The following is a 19,188-nucleotide window of genomic DNA, read 5'->3' as shown; positions in this document are numbered from 1 at the left end:
ATAGGACAATTTCATCAGCTCTTTTCCTAGACAGGTTTTGAGGAATGAGAAAAGATTTTGTTAAACATCCCAAGTGAATTTTCCATCTTCTTTTGTAAATATTTTATGGTAAGAAAGTACTGGTTTTGTTCCTTATATAGGACCTATGTTCACTGAAATTAGTCAATAAGCAGTCAAAAGATCCAGTAGATTGTCTTCAAGGGATCTACCATCTTTGACATCAGTTTTTCATCTATAAAATGAAGAGATTGCACTAGAATAATGGTCAAGTTCTTTTACAATTTGGAAAGGCCACAGAGCGTAAACATTGTGCTTTTAGACTCTGGAATTGCATTTGGTTTTAAATCTCATCTCCACTAGTCAATAGTTTTGTGATGCTCAGTGGATCTCACAAGGGTTGTTGACTTTCTAGCTTCTAGAGTAAATGGCCTCCCCACTTTCTTTTCAGTTGTTGGAGCCTTCATGCATTAAATAAGGCATGAGCACATTGCCTTGACAATACAAACATGACTTTGAATTAAAACTGACATGTTACAAAAGACTGCTCAGAAATGTTCCCATTTTAATTATATGCTTTGGAAACAGCATTTATTTGCTTCTAAATTTTCAGATGAGAACAAAATCCAAAATGACCTAAAAACAATAATTCTGCTCATTCAAGGTGTTTAAATCACGTTCCTATTTATAGAAGGAATGGAGGAGAGAAGTGAGTTGGGTGAAATTTCTAGTGGTAATAGCTTGCTTTCTGCTTTGAAGACAATGTTGATGAGAACTGTGTAATTTCCTTGTAATTGACATGAGTTCTATCTGGAGTCCACAAAGCACACTAACCAGCAATAATATGTCATACCCAACTGGATTATTGTAATAGCCTCCTCAGGGGTTTCCGCGTATCTGCTCTTGGATATCCAATGCAGTCTATTTCTCCATGAAGCAGCACAGCTTATACAACTACTCAGAAAACCATGCCACTCTCTGTATCAATTACTCCATTAACACTTAGATAAAACGCATACCTTTCACCAGCCCATAGTCCTGGTAACAGATATCACTGCCTGACTCTTGTGGGAACTCTCACCCCTCTGCCCCTTATTAATGCTGGCCTTTTCTCTGCTTTGTACACACACCACACTTACCCACTTCCAGAGCCTTTGTCTGGCTTTTCCTCTCATTGCAATGAACTTTCCCTAGAGCTTTGCATGCACGTCTCTTTATTCTTCAGGGTTCATCTCAACTATCACATAACACTTACTCTTCTAGGAAATTCTCTATTTTATAAGTTTATCGTTTCCCCTACTTGAAGAAATCATTATAGAAGCTTGTCTTTTTCATCTTGACATCTAAAACATTGTCTAATGCCCGTTAGGTGTTCAATAAGTTGAATAAGTGAATGAATAAAATTAATTTTTGATTTGTAGTTTGTTTGAAAGAACATATTTAAATAAGCAGCATAGCTTGACAGCTCACAATTTTATCACTTATGTATAAGAAACAAAGGCTGAATGCTGACTGGAGTATCTGTGTAGCTTTCTGCTGTGCTCAGTAAGATGTTCAGGAAGTTGTTATAGTGAAGAAACCACTTGGAGGTAGTAGTATGGGTATTTTATCTGTGAAACTATAGACTTCCTAGCTACATGCGCACACACACACACACACACACACACACACACACACACACACAGAAAGACAGAGAGAGAGAGAGAGGGAGAGAGAGAGACCAACTCCCTAAAAGGAAATGCTCAAGGCATTGTTTACTGAGCATCTACTATATTCTAGGCCTTGGAAATGCAAAGATGAATAAGTATAGTGTATATCCTGGAGGAATTTTATCACCTAGTAGGGAAATAGAGTCAGTTCAATAAAGAAGCTACAATTTAATCAATTTTCCAATAGACACTGTTAAAAATTGCTGAGAGAACCTAAGTGATGAAATTTTTCAGAAGTATTTGAGAAGCCTTGGCTAGGTTGCCAAGTCTTGAAAGATTACTAGAATTTACTACATAGGAAAGATGAGAATGCCATTTCATACAGAGGAATCTCCTTAAGTAAAGGCTCAGAAGTGAAAGTAGGGTTACATATGGGATTCTGTCTCCCATTATCTGCCTCCAATTTTAAGATTAAGTCCACTGACTAAAATAGGTCAACCCTTTGTTAATCCCAAGATTCTTCCTTTTTAGGGAGGACTAATCCAGGGAAGCTTTTAAGATAAAGGCAAGTTAGGTGAGGGACCTTATAAGAAGGATGTTTCCTCTGGAAGACCTGTCTGCTAACAGGTGTGTGTTCCTAGAAGGAAGTATCCTTTTTATGACATCCTTGTCTACATATTGTCCATTATATCCTCCAACATCACCCAGAAAAGTATGCTCTGAGGATATATTGATAATTCCAGATCCAAATAGTTCTTTTAATAAAAAGCAATTTAGAGTTTTAAGAAGCAGGCTTAATCTTTCTGAGTAGCCATAACAATCTTCTCACCCCATACTAAATACCGTAAGAAGTTCAATACCTCATCAGATGGCAGCATTCAGAGATGGAAGCTGCTTTTGCTATTATTTGTCTTCTGTTCCTTTCTCTTTCTCCCCAAAAGGATATTGTAAGGGCAAAACCATGAATATAAACTGCTAATATCTATCACAGTATGCAATTTATTCATATCCAACTAACCTTAGATAGAAACCTAGTGGTAGCAAGTAAATTTTATTTCTGTATCATAACTAACAAAAGTAATCACTGCTTTTGCTGAACTCTTCCTAACAGCATGGATCAGACCTTGAGTATCTTACTTTTTTACCTGAATCCTCTTCCAGTTTACATATGATCTTGTGAATCTTTACTTAATTTTTATTCATTGGCTCTTCTGGGATATTCCCATAGTGAGCAATTAATGTTTGTAAAATTTTTATTCATTGTTTTTTAGGGACAAGGGTGATTAGCCTCAATAAATTACAAGGAGTATATTCCAGTCACTTGCATGTTACTTAAATGCATGAGTTTTGAGTGATTGAGCCGTCCATCAACTTTTTATCCTTATTCACCAACTCTAAAAGTGAGGTAGTATTTGCATCATAATTTTTTTCAGTTGAGGGTACCCAGGCCCAAAGAAGTGCAATAACACCCAGTGAGTGGCACAACCTGATTTCAAAATCTGCGATTTAACTGTCATACTATAGTTTTTCCTTGCAGCTTTTTTTTCTAAGTTTAAACCTTATTTTCTCTCTTGGTCTTTCAGTGTTTTATCACTGCACTGTTTCTTTGCTAGTTTTCTTTTTCTTCCTTCATGTGTATCATATCTTCTAGAGTGATTGAAGATTAGACAGAAGTATTCTTAAACTTAGAGTATAGGGGACTATGGAATGGGTGATCAGCTTGAGAAAGCAGGCTTTATGCCAACATTTGAAAACACAAAGGCCTAAGATGCAAAGAGGGAACATTACTGAAGAAAACATATAGGCTCTAAGAGAGAAAGGGAGTGGTAGGAATAAGGGCACCAGAGAGCATACATCCTTGTTAAAGAGATACGCATCCTTCTAAAAGTAGTAGCCACAGACAAATGGTTTCACTGGGGTTAAATTATCTGATCCTCTAAGGAAAACCAGAAATCTTGGTTCTTCTGAGATATTTCCAATTTTTAAATGGTGGATACTAATTTAAATCACTTTAAACAAAGTATAAAAAGATTCCTGAAGGCTGAGTTTGGACCATAAGCCACAAGATTATGCCTTTGGTTTAAATAATAGGCCTGGGAATATTTTCTACAATCCATCATCTCCTTCTGATTTGCTTCAAAAAAAGCTGTATTGTGAACTCTGAAGATATCTATGTCATCCTAATAACTTGTGAAACATCAGAAAAAAAGGAAAATAGCAAAAGTGGGGGTATTGAGCAAGCATGCACGTGCTGAAGGAAAGGACAGGTACATGTGAAAATCCAAGATGCACATGAAAAACCCCAAGAGTTTTGTAAACTACTTTACAAAGCTAACTTAAGATATGTGTGATAATCAAGGTGTGCATTCTGCAGCATGTTCCAAATTAATGCACTGGCATTGGCCTACTGCTAGGTTGGAGCCAGATGGAGCACTTAAAGGCTGGTACAAATGAGCCATTTGTGATCACAGCCTTTCATAGACTCATTTGGAATCTCTTTTCTATCCGTTTTTGATAGACCATTTGGCCATCATGCCAAACACTGGTAAATTGGCATTCCAAAGCTCACATTGGCTGCTTGATAAATTTTACAATTTTCAAAAGAATGATAGTTTGTGGAATAGAGGCCTGGAAAACACTCAAGACACACAGAGAAGATGTGTGGCTCTTGTGACGGTTAAAAACAAAGTGGATTATCAGTTGGTGAGAGAATTCAATAGGGCTCTTCTGTCATTGCTTCCCTTGGGAAAGCTTCTGATTTTCAATCATGCTGATTTCTAAGTGTCATGGAAAGTTAGTTCCACATACACAGAGTGCCCTTGAGATGCTTTCACCTCGTTTTGCTGATGAAGAGGTGAGATTCAAAAGGCCTAACTGAGTTGCTATGTAAAAGTAAGTTAGAGAAAACCTGTAGATCTGTTTTTTTCTGCATTTCTACATTCTCCATGCTCTGGTTAAAAGTACCATAAGCAATGTTTGATTTTCTGCTCCTGTGTGTACCTGTGCAATAATCTTGCATGTTCTTCACATGTACCCAAAACCTAAAATGCAAAAATAAATAAATAAATAAAAAGAATAAAAAGGAATACAACTGCAAAAAAAAGTACCATAAGCATCTGAGTTTCAAAGACTAAAATTCAGACACTAGCAGGTATTAGCTTAATCACCTTTTGGAGTTATAGTGCACTGCTCTATGAGCCAAGGATTGCTATGAAGACTAACAATGTGAATAAATGAAAAGCACTTAACATAAGGTGTATTATCAAAACATATTAATTAAGCTCACTCCTTAGGGCTCAGTTTTCCCATCTGTAAAGTGAAGATGATCAAATGAGCAAATATGTTTATTTATTTTTTAAATATTTTTATTTTAGATTCAAAGGAACATGTGCAAGTTTGTTATGCAGGTAAATTCATGTCATAGGAGTTTATTATAAAGATTATTTCATCATCCAGGTACTAAGCCTAGTACACAGTAGTTATTTTGTTCTGATTCTCTTTCTCCTCCCAACTTCAACCCAGTGGAGGTAGGTCCCAGTATCTCTTGTTTCCCTCTTTGCATCCAGTGTTCGTTTGTATCCTGTGTTCCCATCATTTGGCTCTCATTTGTAAGTAAGAGTATGTGGTATTTGGTTTTCTGTTTCTATGTTAGTTTTCTAAGAATGATGGCCTCTAGCCCCATCCATGTTCCTGCAAAGGACATGATCTTGTTCATTTTTATGGGTACATAGTATTAGACAGTATATATGTACAACAGTTTCATCATTCAGTATACCGTTAATGGGAATATAAGTTGATTCCATGTCTTTGCTATTGTGAATAGTGCTGCAATGAACATGTTTGCTTGGTACATTTTTCTCCATTCCTTTACTCTCAGCCTCTGGTTGGCATTGCATGTGAGATGGGTCTCTTGAGGACAGCATACTGTGGAGTTTTGCTTCTTTATTCAGCTTGCCACTCTGTGTCTTTAAATTGGAGCATTTAGCCCATATACATCCAAGGTTATTATTGGTATCTGTGGATTTGATCCTGTTAACATATTAGCTGGTTAGTATGCAGACTTGTTTGTGTAGTTGCTTTATACTATCACTGATCTGTGTACTTAAGTGTGTCTTGCAGTTGTTGGTAATGGTCTTTCCTTTCCATACTCAGTGGTTCTTTCTGGATCTCTTGCAAGGCAGGACTTACAGTAACAAATTCCCTCAGCATTTGCTTGTCTGAAAAGCATCTTATTTCTCTCCTTCATTTATGTGGGTTAGTTTGGCAGGATACAAAGTTCTTTGTCAGGATTTCTTTTCTTTCTTTCTTTCCTTTTTTTTTTTTTTTTTTTTTTTTAAGAATATAGGCCCCCAATCTCTTGGGGCTTGTAGGGTTTCTGCTGAGAGATCCACTGTTAGTCTGATGGGCTTCCCTTTGTAGGTTACCTGACCTTTATCTCTTATTGCCTTTGACTATGTTGTTGGTTTTTTTTTTGTTTGTTTGTTTGTTTTTGTTTTTTTCGTTTCAACCTTAGAAAATCTGATGGTTTTGTATCTTAGGGATAATCTTTTTGTGAAATAATTTGTGGGAGTTCACTGAATTTCCTGAACTTGGATATTGGCCTCTCTTGCTAGGTTGGGAAAGTTCTCATAAATGATATCCTGAAATATGTTTTCCAGGTTGATTCTATTCCCCTCATCTCTTTCAGTGACGTGAATGCATTGTAGATTTGGTCTTGTACATAATCCCATATTTCTCAGAGGGTGACTTTGTTTCTTTTCATTCTTTCATTTTTTTTTTTTTAATTTGTTTGACAGTCTTATTTCAGAAAGCTAGTCTGTAAGCGTTGAGATTATTTCCTCAGCTTGGTCTATTCTGCTATTAATACTTCTGATTGCATTATGAAATTCTTGCAGTGTGTTTTTCAGCTCCATCAGGTTACATTCTTTTCTGTACTTGCTTTTTTGTCTGTCAGTTTCTGTATCATTTTATTGCAATTCTTAGCTCCCGTGGATTGAGTTTTAGTGTTTTCCTGAATCTCTATGATCTTTGTACATATCCATATTCTAAATTCTATTTCTGTCACGTCAGCCATCTATGCCTGGTTAAGAATGTTTGGTGTAGTTGTTTGGAAGAAAGACGGCATTCTGGCTTCTTGGTTTGCTTGTTTGTTTGTTTGTTTCTGAGATGGAATCTCGCTCTGTCACCCAGGCTGGACTACAGTGGTATGGTTTTGGCTCACTGCAACCTCCACCTCCTGGGTTCAAGCAATTCTCATGTCTCCAGCTTTGAGTAGCTGGGACTATAGGTACATGCCACTGGACCCAGCTAATTTTTGTGTTTTTAGCAGAGATGGGGTTTTACCATGTTGGTCAGGCTGGTCTCGAACTCCTGGCCTCAGGTAATCCACCTACCTTGGTCTCTCAAAGTGCTAGAATTACAGGTTTGAGCCACCATACCTGGCCTGGGCTTTTTGAGTTGTCAGAATTCTTGTGCTAGTTATTTCTCATTTTTGTGGGCTGATTATCCATCAATGTTTGAAGTTGTTGTCCTTTATATGGGCTATTTTATTTTATTATATTTGATGTCTTTGGGGGCTTAGCTGTGACATAAGGTGGGTTCAGTCAACTGGCATTTTTTTCTGGAAGATTTTAGGAGACCAAGCCTCAGCTTAGAAATCCTGGACTATATAATCTAACTTTGGGGGACTGATATTGGGCCCTGACTTTGTTTTTTGACTCCTCAAGGTTGAGAACTTGCTGCACTGGAGAGGCAGTGGTGCAACCAGATCACTGATTACAACACTCTGATGGGAGGTGCCAGACAAAGCACTTTATAGGGCATTAGCAGTGGGATATGTCATGGTTCACAAGTGCCAGCAGCAATGGCAGCATCAGCATGGCAGGGAACACCCCCATTGGCTATGACAGGGTGCTGGCAGGTGATGCAGTGCCAGCCTCTCTGTGGGAATTTGCAGCTGTGTTGGTAACAGCACAGGTCAGGGGTGGCCCCACCTCCACTTTGACATCTACTGGGCATGTTAATGTTAGCATAAGGGTGGGGCACCAGTGGGCACAGACCTGTGTGTCACCTCTGTGGTATGCCCTCTTGTGCACTCATGTGGGTGATGGTAGCTACTCAGAGCAAATTGGGTCTGCTGTTCTCCATGCTTAGTTTTGTGCTGGTTGTAGTGTGATGGCAGGGGTGGGGTATTAGCAGGAACAGGGCTGGTGCTTTCTATGCCCACCAACATTCCCACAGCAATGGTGGTGGAGTGGGTCAGGGGGGTTATTTATGCTGGCAGCAGTGGTACAGCAGGATGCATGCATATAAGCATGCTGGTGGTGAAGGTAAGGCAAGGTTTGCCTGCGTAGACATATGCCAGCAAAGTGATGTGGGGGTGGCCCTGGGTGAGTGCATGCAGGGAAAGTGGCATGGGAGAGGCTGCATTGGGGGGATGTGCTCAGGCAGGCTGGTGTGTCTGTGGGGGCTGCTCTACTGGAGCTCTCCACAGTTCAACTGTAGTTCACTAGTACAGGAGCTATGATGCAGGCCCTCAGGAGATGCCCCTCTATATACTCCAGGCTGCACTGCAAATAGGTGCATCCAGGGTGGGGCCCCAGAAGAGGCCAGCATACCGAGGGGTGCTCAGCCCAGACTGCCCCTGTTTCATGAGCAAGACTGCCCGGCAGAATTCAGATCAGACTTTTTCCCTAGGGCTAAAATCTCTCATGAGAGCAAGTGGAGCCAAGGGGACGTGCTTTGCTGGCTGTATTCCACTACAAACGTTCCTGCATGAAACCCTCTGGCCTCCACACCAGCCTGGAGTTCTGCCCCTACTACTTCTCTAAGCAGGTATCCCTGGCAACAAAAGTGTCTGTGGTGGTCATGGAGTATCCTTCTGCCAGGATTCCAGAGGCCTGTCATAAGATCAGGTTTCTCTTTGCCTGTTCAACTCACCCTTTCCCCAGCAGTCGTTCCGGGCCAGGGACAAGTACCCATGCATGGTAGCCACATGTAGAGTTCCCAGCTTCTTCCCCTTCAGCCCGGCATCTGTGTCTTCCCTCCTTCTACTCTCAATGCCTTCCCTCTGAATATCTGCTAGGATGGCACATGTTCCTCCTGGTTGTGCCTAGTTGTCCATTTGTCCATCTCTTCACATCTGCTTTCATTTCCCAGTGTCCATGGTATCCTGGCATCCTCCCTGTGGATCTCCCAGAACCTCACAGGGCCACAAAGACTATAGCAGAATTATCTAGGGTCTCCTAGAGAGAGCAAATATATTTAAAGTAGCTTGCATTAAACCTTCCTGCTTCAGAGTTCAGAGTCAATGATGATTGCATTACTAGTTTGCTTTTAATAAGTCTATCTTCATTGGATCTATGTGGATCTTTCTCAATGAAGATTGTATTTCTTGGTTGGTGGAGGGGCAGATATTCAAAGTTAAATTTCAAATCACTTGGATACCCCTTAGCAGGAGCATTTTCTGGGCAAGAAGGCAGCTAGAAATTTGTGAATGCTTCCCCAAGGACTTGGGACATATTTAAACACATGCTATGTTAGCAGGGTTTCAGAAATTATACAACCCAGCAACCCCACGATTTGCATCTGATATTCTTGCTATCTCTGGACATATTTGGAATAGAAACCTTTCAGTCCAGACTTTTGATCTGACTTTACTTTAAAGTAATGGTAGAAATCTGAAGAACATCTTTATGTAATTTATTTATTTGAAAATGCATATAATGCCTACCATATGCCAGGCTTATTTCTAAGAGCTTATTCATTGTAATTCATAATAATTCTATAAAGTGGATATTACTTTTATCCACATGATCAGTGGGGACAAATGTTAAGTAAATTTGTTTTCTTGTCATAGGGAAAGCAATTCTATCTCATGACCTTGAGAGAGGGCTGTAAGTGGTGTCACAATTCTGTCATCCAGAGGCATTTGGTCCCCAGAGAAAGCAGCGGTGCTTCACTTAAAATTCCATCCACAAAAATGCAAGTAAAGGCAATGGAGAGAGAACAGTTTGAGCTGACCAAATCTAGTGCTATACAGAATGGATGTGGGGAGGATGGACAGAGATTAGAGTATGAAGGGAGCCTGTTCTCTCGTTTCCTGTCCTGTTAGGGTTGCAGTTTGCTCTACTCTTGCCATACAAAATGTGACAGGCTACCTCTCTTTGTTCCTAAGTAGCCTCAACCCTTTTCTTTTCAGTTTCCAGTAAAGGCCCTGCTGAGAAGATGCAAGTCTTTTGATGGCATTATCTTCTTAATCCTCCTAAGTGTCCTGGGAAGCCTGGCAGGGTTACACGGGAGGGTATCCAGCCATCTAACGTTTCTTTGGGAGCTCAGCAAGGCCGTGGTCAGTGCTGGGTACAGGCAGTATCTTAATCCTGATTCTAGGGGAGACGTGTAAGCCTGTGAGTCCCCAGTGCATCTCTACAACAATGAAGTAGAAAAGTGGTTTAAAGAAAAAAAAGAGCAAAAAAGAAAAAACCTCCGATATTTCTCACCATGACAAAATGAACAAATGAAGGTACAATAATACAATAGGGGAAAAAAAAAAACTAGTCCATTGTTCAAAGGAAAAAAATCTCAAGTACAGGTTCAAGCCAGTGCTATTAAAACTCACTTTTCATGGCTAGACATTGAAGGATTCAGTAAGTGTTACTGTTCAAAAGAAAGCATTTAATTTGAATATACCATGTTTGACAATCACCTAAATTACTGCATGAAATTACAAGAGCTGTTTCTGAAAGGTAAAATCTTGTCATGGTAAGTGGAGTTACTCAGTGTAGGTAGAGGTTGCTGGAAATTGCTTTTTGCAAGGCCACCCAAGTGACATCAGAAAGAATTGTTTGTGTGTGACCAGTTGTACCCAGAAATTACATGCAACAAAGAAATCTCTGTGAATTAGCAGTGCTTGAATACTGTTATTACTCACCCTTGAAAACCTTATATATGGAAAACAAAATACCTCCTTTTTTTTTAACCAAACAAAATGTTTTCTACTTTATTTTTCAACTCAGCAAGGCATTCAGCTCACAATTTTTGATATAAATTTAATATGACCCAAAGAAACATTTATTTTATGACAATTCAAACAGAAACTGGGCATTGTATCAAATTTTCAGTCACTGAATGTACTTGAACCTAAACTTACAAAATCACATTTGCTTTTTAAATTTGGATAATTCATATTTTTCAACCAGTTTCTGGTTTTCTCCCAAGTATACTAAAATAAGTTTTATTCTATATTTAAATGTATTTTAACTTATTTTACATCCACTGAATACGCCCTTTGACTTTGGGTTTGGTAGGAGACCCCTTTAGTGTCTTAAAATGTCATTTATCTTACTTTGCAACAGTGGTTGGCAATTTTCCTTACGGAGTACAGATATTTGCTGATATTTCTCTCCGGCGCTTTTGTATGTTGTTTAGAAGAAACTTACCATAACTATTACTGTGCATTTGGAATTTATCGTTAACTATTTATTTTTTTAGTCAAAAAAACAAAAGAAGGTGGAAATTGCTTCTCTGTAGAAAATTGAAATTCACTGATTGATACTGATTACAGGAAATCAAAAGCTCTATGTAGAAAGTGTTATATATTTTGGCAACTATTGATTAGGCCCAACTCACTGTGTTTGGTTTGGGAGAACAGAAAGCTGAAGATATGTAAATGAGGATCTCCAATAACAAAAAAAAACCTAGTAAGAAAAAGAGTATTCCCTTTCCTAATGAAATCACATGGTTGTTACCCCAAGACCCTCTTGGAACTAATTGTTTTATTGGAATGGATAAATGAGAAAGTTGCATCAATTGGTATTCTAATCAGGAGCTGGGAAGCAGGGATGAGAGCTGTACCTTTGTGACAGCTTGGTTTTGTAGACTCAGAGAAAGAATAGAGAGTAGAGTAGAGGTTTCACTGAAACACCAGGGGTTTGGTCTAGGTCCTGCTGCTCGCAACCCGGAATGCCAATCACTGAGTTGAGTATAGTCAGAGAAGAAGGGTTTAATCAGGTGCTGCTGCTAAGCAGGACAGGAGATAAAGTCTCGAATCCCTCTTCCCCATTGACTAAAATTGGGGATTTTATATAGTAGGGAAAGAAAGGAATCATGTGGGATGAGGGGCTGGTGTCTCATTATCTGGATGTAGCCATGTGGTGAGTTTTGGCTTTTTGCCTGAGGATTGGTTTCCTGAGGAAACACTCAGATGCAACAAATCTAAGTTTCAAGACAGAGGGTCAAATTCTATGTTTTTTCAGAAGCCCAGAAATATGATTTCTACGGGATAATTGGTTCAGTTTCAGAGGGCCCAGTTAGTGCCATTTTAAACAACTGTACCTTTCTGCTCTGCACTGGCCTCAGTAGAGAGAACCTGTTATTCCTCCATATCTCAATGCATTCAGCACTCATTTAGAATAAAAGTTGTGTTCAAATATAATTTTTCATGAAAGGGAAACAATGACTCCCATACAGATAGAAAATTAACATGCTAAAATGCTTATTTAACTAATTATTAATACAGGAATTAGATGTTAAAACTGGTTCAGAGATAATCCAAAAGGGAGACACAGCTGGGTGAGGTGGCTCATGCCTGTAATCCCAGCACTTTGGTGGGCCAAGGAGGGAGGATCCCTACAAAAATAATAATAAAAATTAGATGGGTGTGGTTATGTGCATCTGCAGCCCCACATACTTGCAAAACTGAGGTGGGAGGATTAGTTGAGTCCAGGTGGTCAAGTCTGCAGTGAGCCATCCTGAGCCACTGCACTCCAGCCTGGGTGACAGAGTGAGACCCTAATCGTAAAAAGAAAAAAAAAATTATAGATGAGGAATATTGAAATAAACTCACAATGGATGTGTCAATAGACAAAATTATAACAAATTTAGTTTTAAGATCTAACTGACCTTCATTTGCTACTCAGAATTGGGGGACATCATTCTATTTTATTCTGATGAGCTGAGCAGAGAAGCTGGGCTTTATAGACAGAAAACAACCTAGAAAAGCAGAAAGAGTAAACAAAAAGAGGATTTGTTGTTTCAAATTTCCTTTGCTAAAAGGATTAAAACACAGAGGACTTACCATGCTGGCTAAAACTGGCCAATTTGGGGTTTTGCTTATTTCTGTTTCTCTCCTCATTTCTTGGAAGACCAGATAAATAACTTAGTTTTGGCTTAATGACTTAGATGTTCAGCCTGAAGTGCTGTTTTGGTTTGGTCTGGTGGACCTGGTCCAGGAGCTCAGTCTAAACGAATGTCTCCTCATGAGTATCATTCAACAGATGTAGAATTGGCTTGGGGAGGAAGAGAGTAGTCAATTGACACTCCATCAGACAGAATTTATTTGCATGTCTTTAGACAAGAGTCATTTCCCTTTGCTGTCCATTATGTAATAGTTCAAAGGCAATAAAAAGACAGACACCCTCAGAATCAGAACCACATGACCTGGAAGGCTGTGCTCAAAGGAAGACAAGGTTTTCCATCAAAGCACTTTGTTTTCCCTACCATCATATGGTAGGGATCCATAATTCACTCATGAAAACAAATACATAATATAACAGATTCCTTTCCAATGTGAACACAAGAAATTAAACAAGAAAGCCAAAATGGTCACTCTCTTATTCTTTCCCGCCTGAAACATTGGAGAAATTCTACCAGAACTACGACCTCACTATCTCTTATTTTCCAAACTGAGCTGTGCTCAGGCAACCCTGACTGCACAGTGGAATCACCCAAAGAGGTTTAAAAATTCTGATGCCTGAACCCTACCCCAGAGAGCTTGTTTAATTGCTCTGGGTTGGCTTCCTGCATCTTAAGTTTTCAGAGCTCCGCAGGAGATTATAATATGCAGCCAAAGGTAAGAACTACTGCTCTAAAGGGCTCTGTACTACTTCCCAGCCCCTTCTCCCCTGATGATTCAGCAAAGGCTGCAAAACCAGCGGCCTTAGGGTGCCAGGCCGGTGATGTAAATGCACGAAGATTCTGCTCCTTCTCATCATTCAAATTACAGTTTATTTTTCTGCTGGCTAAGAAAGACAGGACTAGGAGCAAATCCAGTCTCTGGACTGCCGTTTGGCTCCTGTAATTTTGAAGGCTTTCTGGTGTTATTTTCTTCTTTTTTATTTGTCTCATTCCGTGACTCTGAGACCTCCTGCCCCTCCCCCTTTCCCTACTGGCATTTTTACTCCTGCTGTTTTCTTAACTAGCAATACCGTTTCACCTCTGTCATTCTAACTTTCCCTCTCCCCTAATCGTTTGTGTTTCAACTCTTGCACTTCCTTTAGATTAATATTTCTAACTTTAGCGTGCATCAGAGTCACATGGAAGCCATGTTTATATACCTATTGCTAGGTCTCATGCTCAGAGTTTCTGACTCAGTAGATATCGGAGAAAGACCATAGTATTTACATTTCTAAGATGGTCTACTCTAATGGGATGCTGATGCTGCTGATCTGGGAAACCACACTTTGAGAACCAATGCTTTATTAGCATGTTGTCATTTCTTTTTTGAAGCACATCTGCGTTCACTTTACAGTTGTTTTTTTTTTTTTTTTAATCACACCAGGGACCTCTGATCTGTGCACTTATCATAATTGTGTTTCCACTTGTGTGTTTGATGGTTTTGATACTGACTAGTGCTCCACTAGAGTCTAGCTAGACTGTAATTTCATTAAGGAAAAGATTTTCTCTTTGGTATTACCATAGTATCTTTAGCATTTGGTATTGATGATGGGCCATAAATATTGAATAGTGGATAAACATTTTCTTTTTAAGCATTCACCTTAAATGTATAGATTTTTCAGCATCTCCCCCTTCTCTTTGAATTCTTCTTATTTTTTCGCACTACTCAATGTATTATATTGCTTCTTACTATACAGGAATCTTTTCCATGATGCCTTAGATTGGCTTCCTGTCCCAGTTATGTATTCTTATCCATGTAGTTTGAAGACCAGGAGCTTTAGCGTAACTGTAAACAAACTCAGGTATGGATGCTGGCCTCTTGCATGGCCAAGTAACAAGAGCGAGATCTAGTAGAAAGAAAATGACTTTGTTAACCAAAAGGGAGAATGGTCAATTTCTCTCTCTTTTTTTTTTTTTTTTTTTGTTGTTGTTCTTGATATATACTTTTAAATTTATTTATTTTACTTTAGGTGCATAATCCATCTGGCATTTCTCCCTATGTTATTCCTCCCCACCTTCCCCTCCCTCCCCACCCCCTGCTGTCTCTCGCCTACCCCCGCCAACTATCCCCAGTGTGTGATGCTCCTCTCCCTGAGTCCATGTGTTCTCATTGTTCAATACCCACCTATGACTGAGAACATAACAGCGTTTGGCTTTCTGTTCTTCTGTCAGTTTGCTGAGAATGATGGTTTCCAGATTCATCCAAGTCCCTACAAAGGACAGGAACTCGTTGTTTTGTATGGCTGCATAGTATTCCATGGTGTATGTGTGCCATGTTTTCTTTGTCCAGTCTATCACTGACGGGCATTTGGGCTGGTTCCAAGTCTTTGCTATTGTGTACTCAGGGCTGCAATGACCATACGTATGCATGTGTCTTTATAGTAGAATGATTTATAGTTCTTTGAGTATACACCCAGTAATGAGATTGCTGGGTCAAATGGAATTTCTATTTCTAGATCCTTGAGAAATCTCCGCACTGTCTTCCACAATGGTTGCCGCTTTGGTTTTGGAGGGGGAAGGCAGTGGTTTAAAAAGGAAAAACGATGAGAAAGGTATACGAGAATCGGGCTGAACACAATGTGTGTTCTGGTAGCTATTTTCATCCCAGTCCACCTGGATCTTGGGCTGGTGTCATTTCCACAATGGCCTACTTGTTAACTAGCTGCCTTGAAGTAATCTCTACAATTTTGCAGCCGCATCTCTAGACTTGGCTGTCTGTCTCAAGATTAGCCCCTGAAACTTCTAAGACGAAACAGAATTAGATACTAGCATACAGTTAAATAAATGTGAAGGGAGTGTGTATGGTGAGAAAGGGAGGGATGTGAGGTCTATTTTTAGCCTAAGAATAAAGGCTTCTGCAGTTTGCCTCAAGGTTATATCTTGAAACCAAGCAAAAAGAGGAAACAAAGTTTTAAAATGCATTTTGAAGTTAAGCTGCCTTGTTACATAACCTGGAACTTGTTAGAAATGCAGAATCTCAGGTCCTACTCCAGAATCACTGGATCAGAACCTGGATTTCAACAAGGTCCCTAGCTAATTCCTATGCATTTTAAAGTTCAATAAAATTCCTAAAACTCTTCATTAGCCTAAAGGGTCCTCAGTCTACGGTACCTTTGGATTAAAAACAATTATAGGAAGAAAAGGCAAAATACAAAACAAAAGCAACTTAAGAGAATTTTTTTTTTTTTTTTTTTTTTTTTTGCTTCCTGCTTTCTCAAGCTAGGCCTTCTCAGCTGAGTGACTATTGAATCTATCAACACATTCGTGTTGCACTCTTGACAGCTGGTAACTGCTTAGTGCGCCCTTTCTCCAAGATCCATGTTTCTGTTTTAACAGGGTCTTTCCAAGCCCAATCTGAAAGAATTAAGGAAACAGAAATCTGAAATATTGTGACAGATTCATGGAGGAAGAAGGCCTGTCAGGGAGCTTTAAATCATACACATATTTTATTGAAAAATAATTCATTTCTGTGTGGTTAAGATACAATTATACTTTTACTTTTCAACTTCATCTTATTTCTCAGTTGCTATCTTTTTGGTCCTTCTAGTACATGTTTTTCCTCTCTCCCTCCATATCCCCTCCTCTTCTTTAGGTTATATTTCTTGACCTTTTTACAGCCTTATTTTGTAGCATACATTATCTCTTTGGGCTCTCACCTGCCATGCAATGCAGGCCAAAGAATATGTGTGTTCATTTTCCACAAAAGAAACTGAGGCTTCTAACACTCAATTTAGGAATCTTTTCTCTATAAATAAAGTGTCTAATGTAACTGCCCTATGAGTCAGTGCTAGGTATTTGTCATGAGTTAGAACATGGAATACACAGGAAACAGGAATACATGTTTCACGTGATTGTTTACAGAAAATTACACATCACTGGTAAACCCATCTAGGTTTGCTGTTTTCTATTTTGTAAGGCTATTAATTATTGCTTTGATTTCCTTAATATATACATATTCAAATGATCTATTTCTTCTTGTGGGAGTTTTGGCAGATTGTGTCTTTCAAGGAATTGGTACATTCCCCTTATATTATCAAATGTAGGCACAGAGTTGTTCATAAAATTTCTTTATTGTTATTTTAATGTTCTTGGGATTTGTAGTAATGTGTTCCTTTTCATTTCTAATACTAGCAAATGTGGTGTGTGTGTGTGTGTGTGTGTGTGTGTGTGTGTGTGTGTGTTTTAGCCCAATTACAGGCTAATTAATTTTGTTTGTGTTTTTAAAGAACCAGCTCTTGGTTTTGTTGACTTTTCTCTATCAATGATATGTTTTCAATTTCATTGATTTCTGCTGTAATTTTTATTATTTCTCTTCCTCTATGTACTTTGGAATTAATTGCCTCTTTTTTTCTACTTTCCTAGCATAAAATTTTAGACAATTGCTTTTAGATTTTTATTTTTTAAATATATGCATTAAATGCTGTTAATGTTCCTTTATGTACTGAGTTAGCTTCATCTCACAGATTTTGGTAAGTTGTGTTTTCATTTTCATTTCAAAATATTTCATTTTATGTCTAAATATTTTTAATTTTCTCCTGAGATTTATCCTTTGACCCATGTGCTATTTAGAAGTGTGTTATGTGATATCCATGCATGTTGGTATTTTCGTACTAATTTCAAGTTTGATTCTATTGCGATCTAAAAGCAGACACTGTATGATGTTTCAAAATAAAATAAAATTCTGAAGAGAATGTTATTAAGAAGAATGTATGTTTTGCTCCTAATGAATGAAGTAGTCCACAGATGTCTATTCTATTTAGCTGACTGATAGCATTGTTGAGTTCAATTAAGTCCTTACTAATTTTCTGCCTGCTAGATCACTCCATTTCTAATAGAAAGCTGTTGAGATCTTCAACTATAATTGTGAATTTACCTATCTTTCCTTGTAGATTTGTCAATTTTTGCCTCACATAGATTGATATTTTGTTATTCGGTACTTATGGATTGTTATGTCTCTACGGAGAGCTGATTCCTTTATCATGAAATATAACTTTCCTTCCTCTGAAGTCTTTTCTGTCTGAAATTAATATAGTGATCTCTTTTCTTTTGATTAGTGTTACTATGGTATGTCTTTCTTCATGTACTTTTTAATCTATATGAGTCTTTAATGTGGGGTGTGTGTGGGCGGGGGACACCATATTGAAGCTCCTTTTTGATTCATTCTAATAACCTCTGGCTTTTAGTTGGTACACTTAGACTATTGATGTCTAAAGTAAATATTGATGTCGTTGAAGTAATTGCTACCATAATTGCCACTGTTTTTGTTTGTAGCCCTTGTTTTCTTATTCCTATTTTTGTCTTCTATTTTTTTCTGTCTTTTTTGGCTTTAACTGAAGATTTTATATGATTCCATTTTCTTTCTTAATATAATGATTTATTATTTTTTGCCTTTTACTTGAGTTAGTTATTGCCCTAGAATTTTCAAAATAGATTTTCAACTAATCCAAGTTGATTTTCAAATAACACTATTACAATCAATATCTCTTCATAGGCACTGCAAGTACCTCATAGTATCAAAATAATTCTAATCCCTTCTTCTAGTTTGTTGTATCCTTGTGGTCATTCATTTTACTTATACACTAGCATAAATAAATATTTGAATACATTGTTGCTATTATTTTGAACTGTCATCTTTTATATCAATAAATAATATGAAAAATAAAAGTTTTGTATTTTTTTTTTTTTTTGAAACAGAGTCTCACTCTGTTGCCCAGGCTGGAGAGCAGTAGCACAATCTCAACTCATTGCAAACTCCATCTCCCTGGGTCACACGATTCTCCTGCCTCAGCCTCCCGAGTAGCTGAGACTACAGGTGTGTGTCACCACACCCGGCTAATTTTTTGTATTTTTAGTAGAGATGGGGTTTCACCATGTTACCCAGGATTGTCTCCATCTCCAGACCTTGTGATCTACCTGCCTCGGTCTCTCAAAGTGCTGGGATTATAGGCATGAGCCACTGCGCCCAGCCAAAAGTTTTTATTTTACCTTCACTTAGTCCTTCTCCAGTGCTCTTTTGTTCTCCAATTAGATCTGTGTTTCTGACCTATATCACCTTTCTTCTCTCTAAAAGAACTTTTAACATTTCTTACAAGGTGGGCCTACTGGCCATAAATTCCCTCGGTTTGTTTCTATCTGAGAAATTCTTCATTTGTCCCACACTTTTGAAGAGTAATTTTTTACGACATAAAATTCTAGGTTGATGGTAGATGTTTTATTTTTGTTTTTATCTCAACAAATTAAGTATTTAACTCCATGCTCTTCTTGCTTATACAGTATCTGAGGAGAGATTGTCTGCAATTCTTATCATTTTTCTAAAGGTAAAGTGTTTTTCCCCCAAGGATTCTTTCATTTTTAATTCTTTATTTTTAAT

The 19,188-nt window shown here is 38.3% G+C and overlaps 1 protein-coding gene across 4 annotated transcripts in view; it reads left to right on the top strand.

The window, feature by feature from the left end:
- The window catches only part of GRM7 (glutamate metabotropic receptor 7), an 872,629-nt gene that overhangs the window by 373,831 nt on the left and 479,610 nt on the right, over window positions 1-19,188 (top strand). The gene's annotated exons all lie outside the window — the stretch shown is intronic.

Source organism: Saimiri boliviensis, chromosome 8 (assembly GCF_048565385.1).
Source record: "Saimiri boliviensis isolate mSaiBol1 chromosome 8, mSaiBol1.pri, whole genome shotgun sequence".
Classification (NCBI taxonomy): Eukaryota; Metazoa; Chordata; class Mammalia; order Primates; family Cebidae; genus Saimiri; species Saimiri boliviensis.
This window is presented reverse-complemented; position numbering and strand designations above follow the sequence as displayed.